The sequence below is a fragment of the Gnatocerus cornutus genome, chromosome 2, assembly GCF_029298725.1.
Source record: "Gnatocerus cornutus isolate USDA-ARS CGAHR chromosome 2, icGnaCorn1.1, whole genome shotgun sequence".
Classification (NCBI taxonomy): domain Eukaryota; kingdom Metazoa; phylum Arthropoda; class Insecta; order Coleoptera; family Tenebrionidae; genus Gnatocerus; species Gnatocerus cornutus.
Window position 1 is genome coordinate 16,314,712 of NC_142234.1, and position 23,127 is coordinate 16,337,838.

Genomic DNA, 23,127 nt, shown 5'->3' on the forward strand with positions numbered 1-23,127 from the left:
AACGAATTTTTCGAATAAAATTGAAAAAATCGGTTTAGATCTGTGACGGATTTGCCAATTTTATTTTTAAATTTTCAAATTATTTTTTTTTCATAAGATTAAAAAAATGTGATTAATCCTATAAATCTCGAAATTACATAAATCAAAATAAAATTACAAATTTCGAAATTTTGTGTGTTCACATGTGGCAATAGAAGAATATGAGTGATGGGTTTTCCACACGTGTTTCAAAGAGAAATTCCAATTTTTATTGATTGCTATAAATCTGCGTAATGATGGTAAACTGCGCACTGACCTTTTCATACTTCACATTCTCACCTCAAGTCAACTCCAGTTATCCCGCCTCCGGGGCATAATTTATTAGTTTGCCGCAACACAATATAAAAATTGTCCTTTGAAACTTCCTAAAAATGTACAAAGTTTAAAAATATTTCACCGCAAATCTCCTTATAGAGAAAATTATAGTAGAGAATTATTTGTTTTCCTTTCTAACCGCTCATTGATAAATAGGTGTAATGACGGTAAACTGCGCACTGACTTTTTCATACTTCACATCCTCACCTCGAAACAAATCCAATTATTCCGCCTCCGGGGGGCGGTAATTTATTAGACAGTGTGAGCGATTCTTCCCGAACACATAATTGCAGAGCTTTTGACGTTTAAATCATAGGTAATTCTGATTAGCCGCGTAGAGGTTGCTTCACTGGCATTAATTGTTACTTATATCTTAAGTTGGAGAAACATGACAAAGCTTTCACACCATCTACCTTCGTCTCTTTATTTGGTACTGAACATAAATATTTATAGTGCGCTTTAGAAGAGAGAAAATTCCGATGACATCCTATTCGTGTTTTCGCACCTTGAGCATTCGACGGGTTTATCTTTGATAGCATCGGAACAGACATTTTTTAATGGAGGTGAGAATGTCTTACTTGGAAGCACATTATCAATTATATCAACGAGCTGAATGAAATTAAAACAAAATGACTTGGGACGATTATTGACGCATGACCCTAATTATTAAAGTTTCCTTGCATTGTCCCGTCAAATTACATATTGTGCGGTCGCCATTGTCCAGATGAATTAATGACTTGCTGTGATTGGTGTGTTTGGTAGCGCAAATAATGAAGTTATTATAGCAGCGCATCCTACGGAACGGAGGTTATGATGGTTACAGATGAACAATGTAACTACGAGTTGCTTCAAATCGATTCCGCTAATTCATTTTTTAATCCGCGATCTGACTGATAAAGTGCTGCCTTTCAACGGAGTCTTTTGTACTCTCCAAAATCTCTTCGTGGCTAAGCCTGAGGATTTATTTCCCCCGAGCAACATGCAGATTCTAGAAATGGCCAATTAATAATAATTTAATAAAACATGCGCGTGGAACGGGAAAAGGACGCAATAAATAACGAGACTAACACAGGTATGGGGCAACAATAGTAATATGTGGCCGTAGATATCTGCAGGCACTATATATCATCAGGAGGTTAAACCTTTTAACCCGCGGATTCCTAGATAATGATGATGTAGCGGTACACCATATCAAATTATCACACAGAAAGTAGCCATCAATACTCGTTACCAGTATTAGAATCGATATCTTAACGCTTGAGGCAGTTCTATCGCTTACAAAGTGAAGAAAAAACTACACGTTGAGGTCAATCAAAAGTCAATCGAAATCTTTGGACCCTTGAAGGCTCGACCAACAAATCATCGAGACATTTACCATCACAGTAATAAAAGTTGTTAATTACAGCACTCATTACTTTAAATTAGGATGTAAAACAATCAAATTGCGTAATAAAGTTGACCACCCTGAACAAATTTCCTCCAAGACAACGGATGACAGTCACAAATGGAGACACTTTACCAGATGGTTGTCGTGAATGGCTCTATTCAAGAAGTGTCTTTTGAAACAAAACAAATATGGTTCGCCAAAATTTCACGGTGGTCTGGAATTTGAGAGTGTTAAAACTGAGGTTCTACTGGACAAATATGAAGGCGTTCTGCAAATATTGAATAGCGCTGGGGGACAACATTTTGATTAACACTTTTGAAATGTTTTGGGCTTATGGCAAACATAAAATCTGCATAATTATTGCCATAAAAAAATCAGTGGAAGTGTGGTTGATACAGGAATAAAAATCTTTTTTTCCGCGATGTTAAATACCTATTTAATATTCGCAAAGGAGATTCCTTTTATGGCTAATAACTGGAAACATTATGGGATCATTCGGTTTTAGTGGTTTAATTACAATTCTTAATTTGATTAATCAGAATTTCCATAGTACTTAAAGCGTTTAATAATGTAATATATTTACATTAATTTGTAAACTCAACAGAAAACCATTTTCTATATAAACTCAAGTTTAATGTAAGTACCCGTATGTAATCAATTTTAAGTGTTCAACACCGCGTAATGACCATTAAATTGCGAAGGAGCGTTTAATTCGATACTTTTTATAAATACCACAGATCTCCAATATTATTCCCAATATTTTTTAAAGCAACAATTCGTCGTTTTTTATCAACCTCATAAATTATCTCTTATTTGTTTTTGTTTAGAATGTATAGTAAAATAAATGTTGACCAAATGGTTTCTTGAGAAAACACTAGAAAAGAAACAGTATGAAAGAGTGTGCAAGTCACTATTCTCATAAAAGAGCCCCTGCTTTCATTTTATTGTGTGGGTAGACTTCTTCAAAACTACGGGTATCTCTGAGGCATCGTATGTGGTCCACATAAATTTCAAATTTATACGTTTTATTTTTCAAACGTCTGCATTGCGTAAAACTGATACTTTCGAGGAAGAGATTCTTCGGTTTGAAGTAAATACTATTCGAATGTTGAAATCGTTTTACTAATTGAAATGACACCAACATTGGATCTTTAGTTTGATTCATTGTTAATGTACAAATTATTGTAATTACCTAGTTGTTTCATAATAATTTCTACGATCTATTGAAAGAAAAATTGTGATTTTTTGAATTGGAAATGGAAATGTGGGCGAAGTTCTCATCATTGTTTCTAATTTCCAATTATTACTTATGTAAATACCATGCATTTCTAATTCCGGTGACTTTTATCGCGATGTAACAATTAAAATAAAATAATTTCGAAATTCACAATTTTTTTGTGTGTGAAAATTTTCCAGATTAGCAATTATTGACAATATGTGCAATAATAATAATAAAGATAAAGTTTATTTCAGATTTTGAAATTTCTCAGATTTTGTTTATTGTTTTTGTTAATTTTTTATAAAACTAAAATTAAATTTTACTGTGATTTACTTTATAATGAAATGTAAACTATTATAGGGTTTGCTAGGTTGGAAAAAAAAATATATTGTTTACCACTTCCAACTGACTATCATCTCGATTATTCTACTATCGACTAATATTATGTAAATCTGCTTCGGTCGATATCTCGCTTATTTTTGGAGCAAACTGAGGACATTGAGGCTCATTTTACGCAAATTTCAAATCCGTCTCAGAATTTACGTAGGACAACAAATAACTGAGTTATAGCCGACTAAAGTTAGATAGGTTTTTATTTCCGAAATTCCAAATATCCCAAATTTGATGGATGATTTTTTCGAAAAAAAAAATAATTTCCTAGTCAAACTATGAAAAAAAATTGTTTTTTTTGTATTTTGACCGCTTCTCGTAAACTTATATTTGACTAGATGATAGATTTCGGGCTGTTGTTTCGATTGATGTAAACTCAAAAGCATTAAACGATGTTTTCTCCTTAAAAAAGTTCTTTGAAATTCACCCTAAAATGATCTCTTGAAAATCTATTTCGGTTAATATCTAATTTATTTAAGAAGCAAACTTATGTGTTTGAAGCTCATTTTACCCAAAATTTCACGTCGAATCCAAAACAGTGTTCAAAATTTCCGTACGTCAACAAATAACTGAGTTATGGCTTATTAAAATTTCGGCTTATCGGCAGAGAGTCAAAATTTTGATGGTCCGGAAAAGTTTTGGAAACTACGACAATTCCAGAGATGCGGTTCGCTATGGTTTTTCTCGCATTTTGTTTGCTATAGTTTGCTAGAATTGGCTCTTTCAATTTACAATCTAAGCGAGTATCTATTAGGATGGATATTTATTCCGGAATTTTCTAGGCTCGACTGCGATTTTGTAATTCAGCTGCCTAATTTCCACGTTTCATTTTCATTAAACTAGTAGTCCGATTTTTTTGTGTTTTGAGGTGGTGAGTAATGCTAAATGACGTGTCCTTTGTGTCTTCAGTTTATTCAAGAAAGATCAACAAGTTTAACACAAATACCTCATCTTTTACGACAAGCGGTGCTTATCAAACACGTTTTATTTACTGTTAGATAAAAACCAAACATGTCAATAAAACGATGAAAAGTGTAACTAATATTGCGTACTGTTTCAGAACTCCGCCAAAGCAAGAAAAACTGGAAATTCATGTGACTATTAATGTTTAAACACGTGATAACTGATACAGAATGATTCGAATCTAATCATTAAAGGAATCAAGTTGACGTTAAAATTATTAACTAGTTTACCCGAGCATATGATTACGGAAATTACGATCGGATATGCGGTCATTACACTTAATTTGTCGAAACCTAAACATTTATTCATATAATAGTCTCACAAATTTGAGTGGTTCAAAAGTTCAAACGTGAGCCTTGTAGTAGACGATCTACGAGGAAAAGGCACAATTTAGCCGGGTAAAGATATGGGAAAAGACCACGGGAGTGCTGGTAATAATACGATCCGATAAATAACTGAAATTAGATGTCGACTTTTGCTTATTGCATATGCATATAGCACGCCTACGTGTTGTTAACACTTTTTTCACTCTTTCGCTCATCCCGTCACTCATTTCCGCAACTACGTCTGATGGTGGAAATAAATATTTAACTACCTAGATAAAGATGCCGCCGCTGTCGTTAAGTTATAAAATAATAAAACATCAAACGTAAATTCGTGCTAGGTATTGATTTATGGGAAAAGTTCTTTCGTGACATTAACTAGAGTGTTAAATGTAGCCATAGGACTATGGGTTTCTTGAAAATAGACATAAAATGATAAGAGAACTATTACTCTTTCATTTTTTGCCGGTTTTAGGGGCCTAAAATGTTTAGTCTCGACACAAAGATACTGTTATATATAAGACATATTCTTACTTCGCTTAATTTAGAGTCGTAAAATTTAATTTAAATGCTGGGAATATAATATACATTTTAACACTTCATCTCTGTATATTGATAGATTCTTTTTTTCTCCCGCAAAACTGTAAGAAATAAATTAGGGATAACACGCACATTTTCGACTTGACATCATATGTTAATCGAGCCGGAATGACCGTTTACATGCAAAGCCGACCTAAATACCTAGGGGATTTTGTAACGCCGGGTTGGCAATAGATAATACATCATGTCTGCATGCCGCATTAAGATAAATCACCAATGCAATCATGTGGAAATGGTATATCAGTGTATTGTCTATGTTTGCTTCGTATATACCCACATTTGAACGTCAGCATGTCTTATTTTCATCCAATTTTGTTTATCTACTACATCGTATTATTCGACTTTTGATAAATAGCGCTCTCGATTGGAACAAAGGTAAAATGAATTTGATGAGTGAACAAGAACAACTTTGTTAGCAAGTATGGTATCGGTATACAATGTGTCAGTGCGGCACTTCAAATTGTCGTAAAGTGCCCATTACCCTTAATTAAATAATTGATAATGACGCTTTATATCACTTTGTAATTGGATAGAAATTTGTAATTACACGTTGTTAAATTTAATGTCGACTCATCGTATTTGATATCAAAAATTAATTGTTAGATGCCAGCAATTACTATAAATGAAATATCTTTTATTAGCCAAACACATTACAATTAGGCCCATCTTAAATTTGTATTGAATAAAAGATTTTTTGCGACACTTTTCCGCGGCCATCAATCATTTTCAGTGACAGGTTTCACCCTTACTACACAATAGAAGTTGTTTTATGTATGTTTACATGTAATAATGAAACTATCGGTTGACAAGCTGTGCGGTATCGGTTTGTATTGTATATTTTATGGTATTTAGTTCCGTTTTACAAGGCTAAAAAAAGCTTAATCGGTGACAATAAATATGTATGCTATCGGCGGTCATTTGTCTGCGCCTGCGCAAGCAGTAGGCGCCGATCTCGAGATTAGAAAAGCTTTCCGCGAAGCATTTACCTGAAGGAAACATCTCGTAAATTTGCACTGACGCTAAAACTCTCAAGCTGCTAAATGCAAGTTTTTGCTTAACAATTTGTTGCTTTTTCTGCAGTTCCTGTTTTGATCGAGATCTATTTTATAAGATTGCGGCGGGTTTTTGCGATTTCAAGAATCGGTCTAAAGTGTGCTTTAAGAGATTATTTTAGTTTTTTCTTTATTACTTATTTAGGTTTTGCCGCTCGTATTTGCAATTAAGTGAGATTAGAAGTTTCTTCTTTAGTTTTGTTACCAAACTTCAAAATGACCGCAATGATCACATTTCAACCACTTTTTTTGGCAAAATTAAATAACAATAATTATATAACTTCTGATATCGATATCTCGCTTGTTTTTTAGAGTAAACTTAAGTCATTACACATCAGTGTAAGCAGAATTTTCCGTAGATTCCAAATCTGGGATTTAAATTCAGATTCGACAACAAATAACTGAGTTATGGCCGATCAAACTTTCGGAAAGTTGATTTTCATTTTTCCTCATGTTTCCCAATTTTTAAAGTTAAATATCTCGGAAACTATTTGAGATATTGAGTAGCGGTTTGCGTCATTCTTTTTCTCGCCTCATTTTACGTTAGAAAATGTTCTCAAAAGCCCAAAATTCGATAGTCGATTTTTCGCGAAAAAAAATTACGACTCAAACGATGAAAATTTTTCATTTTTTTTATTTTTGGCCATAGCTCGTAAACTATTTGTCCCGTAGATCTCAAATTTGGCCACTAGCTAGATTTTGAGCTCCTCTTTCGACCGATGTATAATTCAATGCTGTTAAACGTCGTTTTCATTTTGAAAACATTGATTGAAAATGATCCTAAAGTATGTTTCCAAAACAGTTTTCGGCCAATACCTCGTTTATTTATTAAGCAAACTCAACAAATTTGGTTCTCATTTTACGCAGAATTTTACGCTGAATTCAAAAACATGATAATTTTTTAATTTTTGTCAACAAAAAACCGAGTTATGGCTTTTTGAAATTTTGAGTTGTCGCCAGAGGGGCAAATTTTTGAAGGTTTAAAACAATTCGTGCTCGATATCTCGGAAACTATTTCAAATATTGAGATGCGGTTTACGCTATCGTTTTTCTCGCAATTTTTTACATAAGAAACGGTTCTTTGATTTTTCTACAGTCGAAATTTGAAAATTTTCTCAAAAATTCATGACTAAAACTATGGCAAACTTTTGATATCGATATCTCGCTAATTTTTTAGAGTAAACGTAAGTTATTATACATCAGTGTAAACGCAGAATTTTACGCAGATTCCAAATATGGGATTTAAATTCAGATCCGACAACAAATAACTGAGTTATGGCCGATCAAAGTTTTGGAAAGTTGATTTTCATTTTTTCTCATTTTTCGTAATTTTTAAAGTTAAATATCTCGGAAACTATTTGAGATATTGAGATGCGATTTGCGCCATTCTTTTTCTCGGCTCATTTTACATTAGAAAATGTTCTCAAAAGCCCAAAATTCGATAGTCGATTTTTCGCGAAAAAAAATTACGACTCAAACGATAAAAAATTTTTATTTTTTTTATTTTTGGCCATAACTCGTAAACGATTTGTCCGATAGATCTCAAATTTGGCCAGTAGATAGATTTTGAGCTCCTCTTTCAACTGATGTGTAATTCAATGCTATTAAACGTCGTTTTCATTTTGGAAACATTGATTGAAAATCACCCTAAAATGATGTTTCCAAAACAATTTTTGGCCAATACCTTGTTTATTTATTACGCAAACTCAACAAGTTTGGGTCTCATTTTACGCAGAATTTTACTCTGAATTCAAAAACATGATATTTTTTTAATTTTTGTCAACAAATAACCGAGTTATGGCCGTTTGAAATTTTGGGTTTTCGCCAGAGGGCCAAATTTTCCAAGGTTCAAAACAATTCATGCTCGATATCTCGGAAACTATTTCAGATATTGAAATGCGGTTTGCGCCATCGTTTTTCTCGCTATTTTTTACATAAGAAATAGTTCATAGATTTTTCAATAGTCGAAATTTGCAAATTTTTGCAAAAATTTATGACTAAAACTATGCCAAACTTCTGATATCGATATCGCGCTTATTTTTTAGAGTAAACTTAAGTTATTATACATCAGTGTAAAAGCAGAATTTTCCGTAGATTCCAAATCTGGGATTTAAATTCAGGTTCGACAACAAATAACTGAGTTATGGCCGATCAAAGTCTCGGAAAGTTAATTTTCATTTTTCCTCATTTTTCCTAATTTGTCCGATCGATCTCAAATTTGGCCAGTAGATAGATCTCGTGCTTCTTTTTCGATTTAAGAATTTGACCAAAATCATTGGTGCGGGAGAAGCTGGTTGATATTATAAAATGTACATTTTTTAATAAACAAAAAATGTTTTAAAAATGTATTTTTCTAAACTAAAATATTGAAGCACGATTTTCTGGCACTCTGTGGTATTTATGAACTCTCAAAGTCGAGTGACAGAAAGCATTGCGCAAGTAGGCAAGTAATCTGTGCAAAAATGCCTATTTACGCTAGTATGAGTAGAAAAAGTATTATTATTGGAAATATTTTTGTTTTGGGAACTTGAGAAAATTGTGTGTAGCACAAATTGGCCTCCATTTTTAAACTACAGATTTTCTAAGCATTTTAGGTATTTAGGAATCTTCTTCCTATTGAAATTAATTTGAAGCTAATTCGATTTCGAAATGCTTTTTAATTAACGATCGAAATTTTTATGGTCCAATTTAGAAATTCTACAATTTTGTGCTAAACAAAAAGAATCAGTCTGTTACATAATTCTGCGTTTTTTCCTGCAGTAGAGTCATTAATATTATTAATTTATTTTTTTTTTGCAGGTAAATCCCTTATACCAACATTCTGAGAAGCAGTTGAAGGTAGACTTTAATTTAGCTAAAGACCGCCAGGTTCGATTTATCAACTTTGAGGGATAAATACCTCTTAAAATTAAGACATTCGTAAATCTATAATTGCTTTCGATTAGAACAAGAAATGAAACAACTAAATTCTAACGAACTGCGAAATCGAATTTTAACGCCCCGTTTAAAGAAAAAGTTTACACTTGCGTTCCTAGAATTGTACAGCTCTGAGCAAACAGTCTTTTTTCAAAATCGGATGTAACTCAAGCTTGAGATTTTGATGCATATTCGTTTTAAAACAATCCACGTGTAAAGCGAGATTTTTTGATTTACGATCGCAATCGAATATTTATGTGTTTTTAAAGCGATCGATATCAAAATGCCTTTTCAAACTCCCCAAAACTCCTTGTCAAAATTCCTTCTGAAAAAGTCAGTCCTTCATTTTGACTCGTTGGAATTTCGTGGCAGATGTTTCTGTAGATATTGACGATTATGTAAATACGTCTGGATTGCCGAGAAGATCGTCGTTTAACGCGTTTTTATCGCTGCCGGAATGCATAGAGGTTTTGCAGTAATATGCAATGCGCGGTCCACTGGTCGGTCTCATCACGGACGGGAATGAGGGAGCCGACCAATCAAGAGGTCATCTGCATTAAACTTCAACGGTCACTACGTCAATATTCCAACACGTACTTGTGGTTTCCTCCTACTAGATTGGTAGTTTACAAGAAAATGCTAATTTCTCCCAGTTAATAACCTGTAATTAAAATTCATCGAAAGAGGTAAAACCACAGAATCTTCTCCAAGTATGCCTTCTGTATATTAGAATTAATGGACCATGCGCTATGCGGTATTTACGTTCGATCGGTTCATGACTGGGAAATGTCACAAAAAGTTCCATAATTATTATTATTATTGGAAGTCGATCTCGGAGGCAGTTCCTAGACACGACTCAAAATTGAAAAACGTACGGAAAAAACGTATTGTTCTAAACTAGTACTCGATAATATTTCATAACTATTTTGTGGAAATAATAAACCATTATTATTATTAACGGATTGTTATTTCAGAGTGGGTGTTGCAGATAATTCAGGAGTGATTAACTCTTTAATAGGGTTTTAAATTTGCTAATATGTTTAGAATGGATACATAGAATTTGTTTTTTCGCGTGAAAATGGCACTGAGAATTTTTGTGCAATGATCCAAGTACTTTTGAAATTAGACGTGAAGTTTATGTTGTTATAAACAAAATTAATAGCGTTCAACATGTTGTGGTGTAATTAATTATTACGAAATTATCTAATAAAGATAAGGGTGAATAATGACAAAAAGTTTAACTCCATTAATGTAATTGAATGTTTAATTGTGCTTTTATGAACAGTAGCATGAAAAAACAATTTTATGACAACAAATAGTCACGGTGTTTATTTATGTAAACATGCACACATAAAAAGAAATTAATACATAGTTTGCTGCTAAATACAATCACTTAGGAACAACAAAAATTCTTTAATTGGTTAGATTTATATCCTTTATGGCATAATGTCAATATCTCAATGGTTTAATTATCCTCGTTATGCAAGACGATAAAGTTTTATTTCTTGGTTTATATCGTGTTTTCAAGTACAATTTTTAACTGCTTTAATTGGATTAATGTCCAACTAATTTGAAACGCGGGACTTGAACGACTGGGAAATGGTTTTCTTTGGAGATATTGCGGGATTGGTTTGATTGTGCATATCAGGTTAATTAACCGATAAATCCTTTGGTCGTTGATGATAACATCTAGCGGTAATTTGTTGACGTTATGGGTGAGAGTACGTAAATAATAAACAGGTTACAAATAAAACTAATCTATAGTTAAATGGTCATCCACACTAATAAGGCGGCCAATCAATTTACTGTCATTTCATTGCGGAATCGGTGATGCCTTCAGCTATTAAATGTCGTTGAAATAATTTAAACGCTTTACCTTATAGTTACAGTTACAGTTTCCATTGAGGCTCAAACTCGAGGATTATTAATTAAACCACAAAGAATTTTAATTAGAGAAACGTCAACGGTTACTCAAGTTTACGAATTATAATGAAACTGTGACAAGATATCAGTTTTTTGCGATCCTTTTAAAATTTTATGAGTTTGAATTTTATTAATTGGCGTGTTTTTGAGTTTAAGTACCACACGTAGTCGCAGGAATTCTCAAAATAACATAAAAACTTTCAAGGAATTGTCCAAGTCACTATAGATTATCTTCATATATTTATATGGTAGCTTTTTATACGTCTACATGTTTTGCATCCATGATTTACTACATTGTTGTTTGATGTAAATATAACTGTAAACAATTACCTATTGTGTTGTACAGGCAAAAACCAACTCGTTAATGTTGCTTATTTTACGATGACACGCGCTTAATTTGTGTATTCGAGCACCAAAATCTTACTTTTTAAAGCCGCGCTCATATCTGATACTGTTTCTCCAAACAATAAAACATAAGAAGATTTTAGTGACTGCCGTCATAATAAAAATGTAAAATAAATTTACAAGTCAAACAAGCTGCAGCTAGCCGCAGTGCAAAAAATAAAAAGCAAACAAAACGGTTTAATGAAGTAGTAAAAGCAACCACGCAATGATAAAACCGCAGGCATTCATCCGCATTGTGTACTCACAAAAATTATTACAAGAGAATCAAGGAAGAGTAGCAGAATGCGCGATTAATGACGTTTTCACTTATTCGGACACATCGGCCCACTTACGACTGCTTTTTATTCACTTTTCACCATGTAATTGGTCTTCTTTATGGGACGAAGGTAAATTGCATCAATGTAGGTCATAATGTTGAAAATCTCCTGATTGGACGTTCAATGGCTTTTAATTTGTAATGTGCCTTTGTTACCTTAGACACAAAAATCATTAGCCTTGCGTTGATGTAATTAAGACCTTTGAAGTTGCTACATGTAATCAAACGTCTGCACGAGCAGACGTGGTAATCAAAAGAAACTTAGTTACGACTTTTTGCATCTGAAGCGCTCTACATCATTAGCAACGATATTTGTTTTTCTGTAATCTGACTGCTACAAGCATTTAATACATTCTTAATTTCAGCCCATTACTAAAGAAGACATTATATGCGTTTAAACTATGTAGAAATTACGGTCATTATGTACAAGACATGCTCGTCATAATTTCTGTGTGGTAATAAAATAAAATCACGTTTTGTGCCCTTAAACCATAGCACCATAGCACAACTTGTCAAAACAATAAATTTTCAGTTATCGCTTTTTCTTTTTTCAATACTTGCAATAAAGTGGAATAATGTCAAACTCAACGGTGCTCTATCATCAGGTTTTATAAGCCGTAATGGTATTTTATGCGCGTTGGGCTACATCGTCTCTTGAAAGAACGCAAATTGCCTCTTTATCTGTTGAATGAATATGTTAGGGGCTATGATGTAAGGCAGGTAGTAAACGTAGGAGTATAGGTCAAATGTGAGTTGTTAGTCAAGAATTTTTAAGAAAGTAGTTATTTATGAACGCATTATTTAACTTGTTTTTAAACAATTTCGTTTAATACAATGGTCGAGTTGAAAACCGTGGAATCTCAACTATTTTTGCATTTATCCTTGAAACTCCGTTCTTTCAACTACCTAAAATCAAATGTTATTCACTCGAGCGGGCGTTTGTTTTATGAATTAATTCTAACGGTAAAACTGCTGAACTCTATAATTATAGCCTAATTTCTATTATTTTTAATTTGAATAGTTTTCTGTGTTCGTCACCTTTTCCTGCCGGTTATAATTTAAGAATAATAAATGTCTTTGCGCGTTACTCTAGACGTGTTTTTATAAACAAATAATGACATCAGAAGAGATTATGGATCATCACCGTTTAAAACCTAATGAGGATGACGACTAGATAATTATTTCATTCACGGAGTAAGCTCCACTAACTCTTTGTTTACTTTTCCATGTGATGAAAAAATGGTGGAAGCTTCATTGCAGTCTCGCAATTTATCTGACCTCGGCCGCAGTGAAATGCTTATTATTTCATTCGAAGCCTGTAATTTTTGAAGAAATGAAAAAACAAGCTTACCCAACACAGACACTTTCATCTTACTTAATGTTCTTCTAAATTTCATTGAGGTAATTGAATCTTTTCTTCGAAGCAAAATCAGCGCTTTAGCTTTGGGCAGTTTAGTTATGTATTGATTAGTAACGTTAACAAGTCATTAGCACAGGCGTAATAATTCAGGTAATCACAACATTTCATTGATGAGAAAGCTTATTTTAGTACATTTTTAATGAGAAGAAACCGGTTTCATTTTCTACTACGTTGTATCACGTGTTTGTTGTTTTATATATTAGGAAAAGAATTTTGAAGGCAACATCGGCATCGGCGTCTCTTACAAGGCGAAACAAATCGTATTAACGGTTAGATACAAAATCAAGATTATTCAAGATGTCGTAGATAAATCAGCGAGTAAAACATAGAGGTATCTAATAAAATGCATCATATAGATGAAACAGCAGATAACCTATACCCGAGTATTATGCGAAATTGCTTAATAATTTACACGGCGATTTATGCAGTCGATTTAAAATATCACAAAAATGAGGGAAACATCTGAACCGGCATTTATACTTGCCGAAGCTGGTGAAATTGTTTTTGAAACGTTACATCACTGGAGCGGCAAGGTACTGGAAATGTCACGCTCGTGATAGCGCGCGATTCGGCCCCAGGGCTCCGCGAAGATATAACGGGCACGAGGGGCCCCACGTTTAAACGCGACCCACTGTTGCTCCACATACCTACAGGTGCACCTCGGAGAAAGTGATCCGATTGCTCTTGCTCGCTGAGGATTTTTACTCGCACTCTGCACAAAGCCAGAAAAATGCAACAAACTCCTCGTTCTTGCGAAATTGACCAAATTATTTTCAATAATTGCGGCGTTCTTTCATGAGTAAAAGCTAGGTAACTTTCAGTTTCAATTATGTGGGAGATTGCTTTGTTTCTTGCTTGATTTTTCTCTCGGCGAAGAAGTCATAACTAACGCATAGTTCAGAGTTAATTACTATAATTTTATTTATGGCAATCGATGGCCGATCACTTCCACAAATACCAATCGTTCAAATTCTTAATAGCAACAATTATTTACAAGTTTAATACCACTTAAAGCAATTTGCATATAATAAACGATTCGAAGCATAATGTAAGAAAGAAATAATTAAAGCAAGACGCGGTATATTTCATTATACATTTATAATTTACAGCCGTAATCTTGATTACAATTACAAAATATGGGCAACATTTACTACGTCCTCCTACACGCCGTTTTCAGGAAATAATAACAACAATACTGCCAACTTAAGACAATATAAATTACTATGTTGCCTGAGTAATGTACGACAAATGTCCAATTTATCTCCACCAATTATCGAATTTGGTGGAACGAAATGTAACATTTATGGAAGCGTGTCCACATGAGGAATTTGCCCATTGATGAACATCTTCACATTGAAGTCTGTTTGTATAATTCGATGGCCGAGCGTTGATGGGCTCCGAGTAGTTTCAGATATCGTCTTTAGCCGATATTTATGAATGAAAGCTTTCATTAGGCTCGTTTTACGACATAGAAGTGGAGGGCGTCCTCGCGTCGGCTCCGCTTTTTGTCGGCCGATTAGCGTTTTCAATTGCGTGTGTAATAAACGCAAAGTACAAAATACGGGCGTAAGTTTTATTAATACAGATCGTGTATGAGCAATTTCCACACCGCTGTTTACCAATAACAATAACTAACATCCATCTCGAACTGTTGTAGATAAGGTACAATGGCGCGCCAACAATGGATGTTAAACCGTCTAAAAGTCGATAATAACCATCATAATCTAGCAAATCATTGTTATCACGGTGCAGAATATTCCCATAAAGGTAATTATAATGTGAGATGTTGCCATGATGAATGGTTGGGCATCCGCGTGGGCGGCTGTGGCCGAAGCCGCGTGTTGACTCCGCGGGCTCTAATGAGTTTCTACTATAAATCACTGCATAACCCCCGGCTTCTATTAATTGTTCCTGTCACTGCTAAAAACTAGCTCCACCAATATAAGTGTTTGAAATATGTCCGACTACGATGCCCAAATGAGTTATCTTATGACTGCTTTAATCTGATTTGTATGCTTCGTTACAACGGTGTTAAATTAATTATCCAGCTTTTGGAAGCCGAACGAACAGACCTTCCCGACTTGCTGATTTATCATCTCACCGGCCTGTCTGCCAACCTCACCACATCTTCTCTTATAATGGACGAATTAGATGATAACTTGTCACAACAACGGCGTGCCATGAAGCCAGACGGCGACCCGATGGTCTTGCTTGCAGACGAGCTGCAGGAATTTCTTCCAAGAAGCTTATAGCCACGAAAACTCAAGCAGATTCTGACAAGCACTGACTTGAATTTTAGGCCTTTTATTTATTCAGTAAAAGTCAAGTACACCAAAAATTTGATTAATATGTTGTTTATTAAATCAGTACCAGTTATTTAAATGCCAAGAACTTTTAAATAACTTTGGAACAGATGTCATTTGTAAATAAAGGAAAAATGCTTCCCAACCGGGAATGACGGGCTATTTGTAAAGTTAATTTTTAAATTAAAATGAAGAGAATTTTATTATTAAAAGTGACTGAAAATGAGATATTTTATAGCAACCAATGCTTTATTTAAATATCTTCTATTTTAAAAGATAAAATAATTGAATATTTGGTCAAAATTGTTTTAGGTAAGTGGTAAAAGGTGTTTTTTTATCGTTAGAAAAAATAAAAAATATGTAGTTAGTTCGATTCCTGTATAAACAGATTCTTGAAGTTTTCAGATGCCAAGCTTCTCAATAAAGTCCTTAGATTTGAGTAATTTATAAAATTAATTCGAGGGTGCTAATTTTGAAAATTGGTGAACTGGAAACTCTAAAACTGAGCTTTTGGGAAACCCGAGAACTTTCCGAACTTACCTGAAAGCCTGAGAATCGACAATTTAGAAATTTGAGCAGCTGTAGGTAATTTCAGAATCCCAAAGTTTTTTTTCAGAAAGTTAAAGATCTGAAATGATGACATTCTCCGATGAAAGATAAAAATCTGTGAAGCTCTTAATTTCGCCCGCTTTGGTGACACGACAACTTGGTACCTAATGAACCTAATTAATAAAATAAAATGCTTCAATGTCTTTTCCTTTCTGACAATTTCTTTTAAGGAAATCCAAGATTATTAGGTCGAAATAATCGTGACCGCGGATGATTAAGACAAGCCAAATTTGGCGTTCTTAAAAGGATGCTCATTATTTTGCTCAATTCACGGTGATAAGATTAAAAAGGCGATTAGTATTTCAAACTCGCTCCATTTTCTGCCGGTCGTCTAAATAATCAAGCCTGAAAGCTCGCCACTTTCATTTCAGAGCTCCATCTCTAAATACGTGTGAATTAGATAACCTTCCTGAAGAAACCTGAACAACTGGAACGAAGCCGTGAATTGTGACGAATTGACCCACGCGGCAAAGGTGTGAAACTGCTAATGCTAGATACCGTCTGCTCTATTGCAGAACCAAGTGGGTGTTGAAAAAACCACCGAAGAAAGTTGCAACAATGCAAGAATTATGAAATTACGAAACCCGATGGGATTTATCATTTTTATTGGCATATACTTCTGCCCACTCGTCCCCTGTGGGCTGATCGGTTTACGCATTTTTATAATTCAATGCTTGTAATCACTTTTGATTAATTATCGAGCGGATGTATCAGAAAGCTCACTCGTTACACTCTCCTAACGCATCGTTCAAGTCTCCGCTTTTATTTCAACCCGCTGTTTAAATAGTAATCGTATGCATAAATAAAGAGTCAAGGCAATTGTAAATAGCAATTAAAGCACTTTATTGATTGTGTTGGAATGTTTTTATTCATTTCTTCTCAGGCTCTGATTGACACCATGAGCAATACTTTGTTCGTAGCCATGTTATTATTAAATTAATATTCGCATCGATAATTAAGTAATGCTAGTAATGTCTGTCTGAGAGTTTTACTCACAATTAATATTCAATGTGAGCAGCTGCGTGGTTTCAAGGGCTTTAAAATATGCAGTATAAATTGAAGTTAGACTTTGCAAAGTGCTAAAAATTAGTATCTTATTAAAAAGCAATAAACGAACTCTCTTGCGGATAAATGTTAATGACAAACAATCCACATTAAAATAATAATTATTAAATATTATAAAACTCATTATACGATAATTATTAAGCTTTCAAGCTTTCAAGGTGCCTACATTTAAAGAAAATTAATTGTTGCGTTTGAATTCCAGGTACTAAAATTAATAATCGACGGGGAAGGCAGGAATTCGCCATCAAAATAATGCCGTTTAGAATGAAGGTTAGAGAAATCAGAACCATTTCATGGAGATACCAATACCAATATATCGATATCTTTTTGCGCAACCAATGATTGTGCATTGTTACGAAGAATTTCTTATTAAAATGGTATGTTATTATTTGTAATTAATCAGGCATGTGGATGGGAGATCTTATAACCTAGTAATTCAAGTTTTTATCGTCTTTTACATTAACTGTTCTTTCCACGCTCACGTGTTGAAAAAAAATCAATAACGTGCTTAGATTCTCATGAATGATTAAATAATTATAAATTTCAACGTTCATTTTTATCTTTCAAAATAATAGTGATTTAGCGTACAACAGTGGGGAACGAGAATCTCGTTGCACGAGGAAACATTTTTCAGGAGATCATGTGAATTTTGAATGATGCTCTGTTAGAAGTTAAATGGGCCTTAATAAATTTTCATTATAAATGCTGATATAAACGACGTGACCAGTTTTTAAAGAGTTAAATACCAAGTAGAACTGGTGTGCAAGGTGACCGTTTTAATTTAATAAAAGAACCGTTTTCTCAGGACGAGCGGTTGAAAATCGAAACGATTTGTTGCGGCAGGAACCTAAATAGGATTTACTCGTGCTTGAACCCAACATAAATTGAAAGGGAATAATAATACCCGTGTGATGTTCAAATAGAGAAAAAACGTTTTATGCCAAAGGAGAATTGTAGTAAAATTTCATTAAAGTAATTGGCGTCTGTCGGCATCGAATTACTTCCACACACGACCTGCAGTTGACTTGGATATTGACACGGTGTTATATTACGTCTGTCTGTGAACATGTCTGTTGGACACGACATGCCAACATTGACTTATTCCATTAATAATTGCGCCCCGCTATGATGGTTTTTGCAATCACGGAGAAAGCTGATCTCCACCAGCTTTAATAAAATTTAAGAAATACTATACGCCATGAACATAGGCGTAATTAACATTGGAAGTTTATGGAACGACTAGGTTGCAAAATTACCATCCATCATCAATAATATTGTTGCAAAGTTATTGATAATAAATAATGGTATTGACAGCTCTGGTGCATTAACATAAATTATCGTTTTGCATTAGGGTAAGCAATTAATGTCAGATTCCGGGTGATAGAGATAAATTTAAGTGATGTATATTGTAAAATCAACGAAGGGAAAAAAGTTGAACAAAGAAGTGTGAAAAATACCGACCATAGCATTGACCGTCGTCGTTCGCTTCATTACTGATATTTAATTATACATTTCTCTGTAAACCATCTGATTGTTGTTTCAGCATTTCATCACTGCTGTCATCATTGCATAAGTCATCTAATGATTTCTTGATGAAATCAATCATAATCTGTGGTATAGTAATGATTGATTTTGTCATGGTTTGAAAGCTGCGGTTTCTGTTTTTCGTGTATTTCGAAGAATTAAATTCGTACAAATTAGTCGTGTAAAGAAATTTGCTTCTTTGGATTGAAAAGCATCACCAATGAAAATTCATTAATTTAATTTAATTCAATTTTAATGTTCAAGTTTTTTAATTAAAAAATTGAATTTTGTAATATTTATGACTTTGTAAACTTTTAAAAGGGGGGGAATCATACGATACTTTTAATTTTTCAACTTTTCTTTGGTTTTTCCAGAAACATAAAACATAAAATGCTTCAGCTTAATCATATTGTTCAGATTTAGATTTTTAGAACTGTTGTCTTGAATTTTTTCTGATTTTTTAGGTTGTTCTGGAACTTCAGCAAAACCCTCTCTAAAATTGTTTAAAATTGGCAGTTTCAGACCGAAGATTGGATTTTTTGTACTCTAGATTGTAATAGTTATTTACAGTCGCGTGTGGTAACTTACATTTTACAGCGCGAAATCAGTTTGAAATCAGTGCTTTAATGATTGAGCGCTGTAAAATGGTTAACGCACAAGAGTTGTATTAAACTTTTTGGCCGAAAAATTTTAATTTAAATAATTGTGTTTTTCAAAATTCATGAGAATTCATTTATAAATTTCATCATCTGTCAATTCTGTCAATTTTGTAGTTGGTGCACAAAAAGTACACAAGATGGCGCTGTATAAAAAAAGTTTTAATATGACTTTAAAAATAGAAATATTGTATTAATTGAGATAATAATTTAGGTGGATACCACTTTGTTGATCAATCTTCATTATGGTAAAGTGATTTTAATTTATAAACGCATCTGAAGAGCAGACGATTTGGGCAATTTTTACCGCACGGCGTGTGTAAACGTCCAGGGCGCTTGTAAATATAATGTTTCCAAAGATGTCAATTGAATGGTAATTTGACGTTTACAATTCATGAGGCCAAAAAATTCATTTTTAGACTCCCAAAATTTCCTGAATTTTCTATAATTTTAGCTGCAACATGATAGGTAGCATGGGCGTCTTTTTTTCATCACTCTGTATTTTCTAAATGGTTTTTGATGGAGCCGTTTTACTTGAATGAATAAATATTATCACTTTATCAAGGTTTGTTTGCACATTGCGCCTTCTGCGTTACAGTATTATTCTCGTTTAACCGGATCTTTTTACTGTTTGAGACAAGACAATTCTTGTAACAAAAAACTGAAATTATTTGCTTAATCACCGTCATGCTAAACTCCCTCAAGCTATTTATTCTATTCTCTAAATAAATTTCGGAATGCCATCTTTTAATAAAATAACGGTTTTATGTCTCTTAATGCAATTAAATACCTTCGTAATAATCCCGCATACCGGAAATTTTTAGAAAACTCAAGATAAACGGCCGAAGACCGACCTCTAAGGAACTTTAATATATTACTCCCACAAAGGTAACGTTACTATGCGAGAAGTGACTTTATGCAAGAAAAAATGTTATCGTCGTTAAATAAATTTTTAATTAATTTCTGTTTTTGTTGCAGGTATGGCAATGAAAGAATCTTCGATTGCGACACATTGACAGTGAGTAGAGAAAGTTCTGGTTGAATAAAAACATTTGTAGTAAAGTATAAAGAAAACAAATAATACGAAATAACGGAATTCAATCGAAAACAAGGTTGAATTCTCACACGTTTATTAATATCGCATGATTGAGTGCGATTTATACACAACGCTTTGGGCTCTTGTCGTAAGGTCGCTAAAACGTATAGCAAACCAAGAACATGACTTACCGCTAAACAAGGTTATAAAACGCACCAAAAGGTTAACAGAGAAATTATTTTGATTCAGTAACAGTTACTCCATTTTATTTTTTCTTGTGGCGACAAACCTAACTGTAAACCAATAAATTCTGATGGTCACCTTTCATTATTACCATTACTAATCTACTAGACCGTATAATTTACGATTCACGAATCATTGTAGTTTTCAAATTTAAATTGTTGGTTCAAACATTTTTTTCAATTGCGCAAGATAACACAATGTCGGTATATGTTTTAATTGGTCTCAAGCGACCCATAACAGCCTGAACTTGTGTCGCAACATAATTATAAGTGTTACAGTTTTGACATTTAAAATAGCTGCATCAGATGTTGTGTCTTACACACTTTCATTTTCAATCATAACGTCTGATTTTGTAACGCGAACAACTTTGTGATACAAGCCTTTGAACATCATCATTGCGTTCTGACTATTCCTATTGTTACCATAATCCATCAGCATTGATAGTGCTAAGGTTAAGCACGAAAATGCCTTTGAAAGTCGTGTCTGCGAGCCTTGAGATATTTGTTGTATAAAAGTCACCACTCAAAAAACGTTCCGTTCAAAATTTCATGTCAGATTCTAATCAGATTTCGAAATTGTCTAAGGAAAATAAAAACTCAAGTTTACTTCTAACACGAAGAAAACAGATTTTTTCAAGGCTTCATTCTGATACGTTCTGGTTCATGTATGTGTACAATGAGTCTATAAACACCCACATCGATGCCAGTCAGAATATAATTTATTTTAAAACAATAGAACACGATTTTAATGCAACCATTGACAAAGTAACAACTAAATACATGACAAGGCATGTGTATAATTAGCATACAAAGTTATACCACATTTTGTGGACTAGATGTTCCCAGAACTTGACGTTTTTATCAAACAGCTTGTCTTGGCAAAGCTTGTCCCAGTATAATTCGTTAAAAGTGAAAACGGGGAGAATCTGGAGCTTTTCAGGAATTTCAAGCACTTTAAGGATCTTAATCGCAATCTATAGATCCGAGTCTAAATTAGACAAGCTAAAAATTAGGGGAAATTCTTTACGTTTAGATCTAGGAGTTCAGTGCAAATTCTTTGAATACTTTAAACAATCTTGATCTCCATATCACTCAGATCATTTTTATTCTGGTCGCTCTTGATTCAAGAAAAATTTGAATCCTCAAAGAGCAACTATTTAAAAATCACCTATATTAATTCAAAAATCTTTAAAACCGTTGCATTCTATATATTAATGGCGTTTATTTATGGTAGAACGCAAAGAAAACAAACGCAAAACTTAGTAATCCTGAAAGCATGCAATTCAGAGTTGTGGTTACAGTTTATAGCCATTTTATGTGAAAAACAGCGAGACGTCAATGGCTATAAATGATATTTACATATTACGTAATAAATATGGACATAATTATAACAAAATGCCCGAGAATTGTATAATTACCTCAAAGTTTTCCAATAAAAATTCAAAGCATAACGAACCTAAGTGGAAAATAGTGTAAACCGAGAAAAGACATTCCTTATGCAAATGCGCGCATTCGATATAATTTTCAATATGTGAAAATCGGTTTTCTTCGTCAGTCATGGTATATAAATATCATTGTGTTGACCTGTAAATGTCAAAATCAATTTTGTTAACTTTCTGCATTTTAACATGACAACAAAATAAAATGTCAACAATCTCCATGACCTTAAAATGAGAAAATATGCTCTGTTTGGATTCCATTTCCCTTGCAGTTGTTACAGTCAAGATTACATTCCTTATTTCAGCAAAAGAAAGTAATAAGTAAATTAAAAATAATTCCGGTCGGACAAGTTTATTTTGAATTTTGTTGTTTTCTAATTTATTAATAAAATTTCATTGAATTTAAAGTTCAAGGACCTATAAACATGTGACAAGCCGAACAGCTTTTACTATTAATCCAACAATAGTCATTGATATTGTCAAAACTAATCCCCTAGTAGTCCTATTCTTTGTTGTTTTTTTGATTTATTGCTGTACCTGTAATGCGTAATTTTACATGACAAACACCGAAAAAACGTCCTTAAGATCAAATCTCGCAGTATAATTAATTAGAGGCGAATATCACTCGCCGCATGTGGGCTAAAAAATCTCAGGAAACGTAAATTAGTACCATCAACACTGTTAATTGGATCTACGAATTTTCGACGCGTGTGTGAACGAATCGCTTATTCATTTTCCTCATGTGAGTTTGTAAATCTGGTCTAAAGTAGGTCGGTCGCCTTAGGACCCGGAAATCAGACAGATTTCTCGTTGTTGCTACTGAACTTATCTGAATCAATCTAGTTTCATAATTCTGTGTATTTATTATAGTCGTGAACAACATTAGCACACGAATTATGCGCAATCGATATTACTTATTACAAAGCAACAACGAATAAAGATTTCATTAAGATCCAATGAGATTTAATTACAAGTTGAAAAGTTC

General features: G+C 33.5%; 1 protein-coding gene and 1 long non-coding RNA gene across 2 annotated transcripts in view; both read left to right on the top strand.

Annotated features, from left to right (window-relative positions):
• Positions 1 to 23,127, top strand: part of LOC148179528 (uncharacterized) — an 82,911-nt gene that overhangs the window by 12,497 nt on the left and 47,287 nt on the right. The window lies entirely within an intron of this gene.
• Positions 17,457 to 21,598, top strand: LOC148179529 (uncharacterized). Its single transcript, XR_015769627.1, has 2 exons — positions 17,457 to 17,622; positions 20,404 to 21,598. It is a non-coding gene; the product is annotated as an uncharacterized LOC148179529 (long non-coding RNA).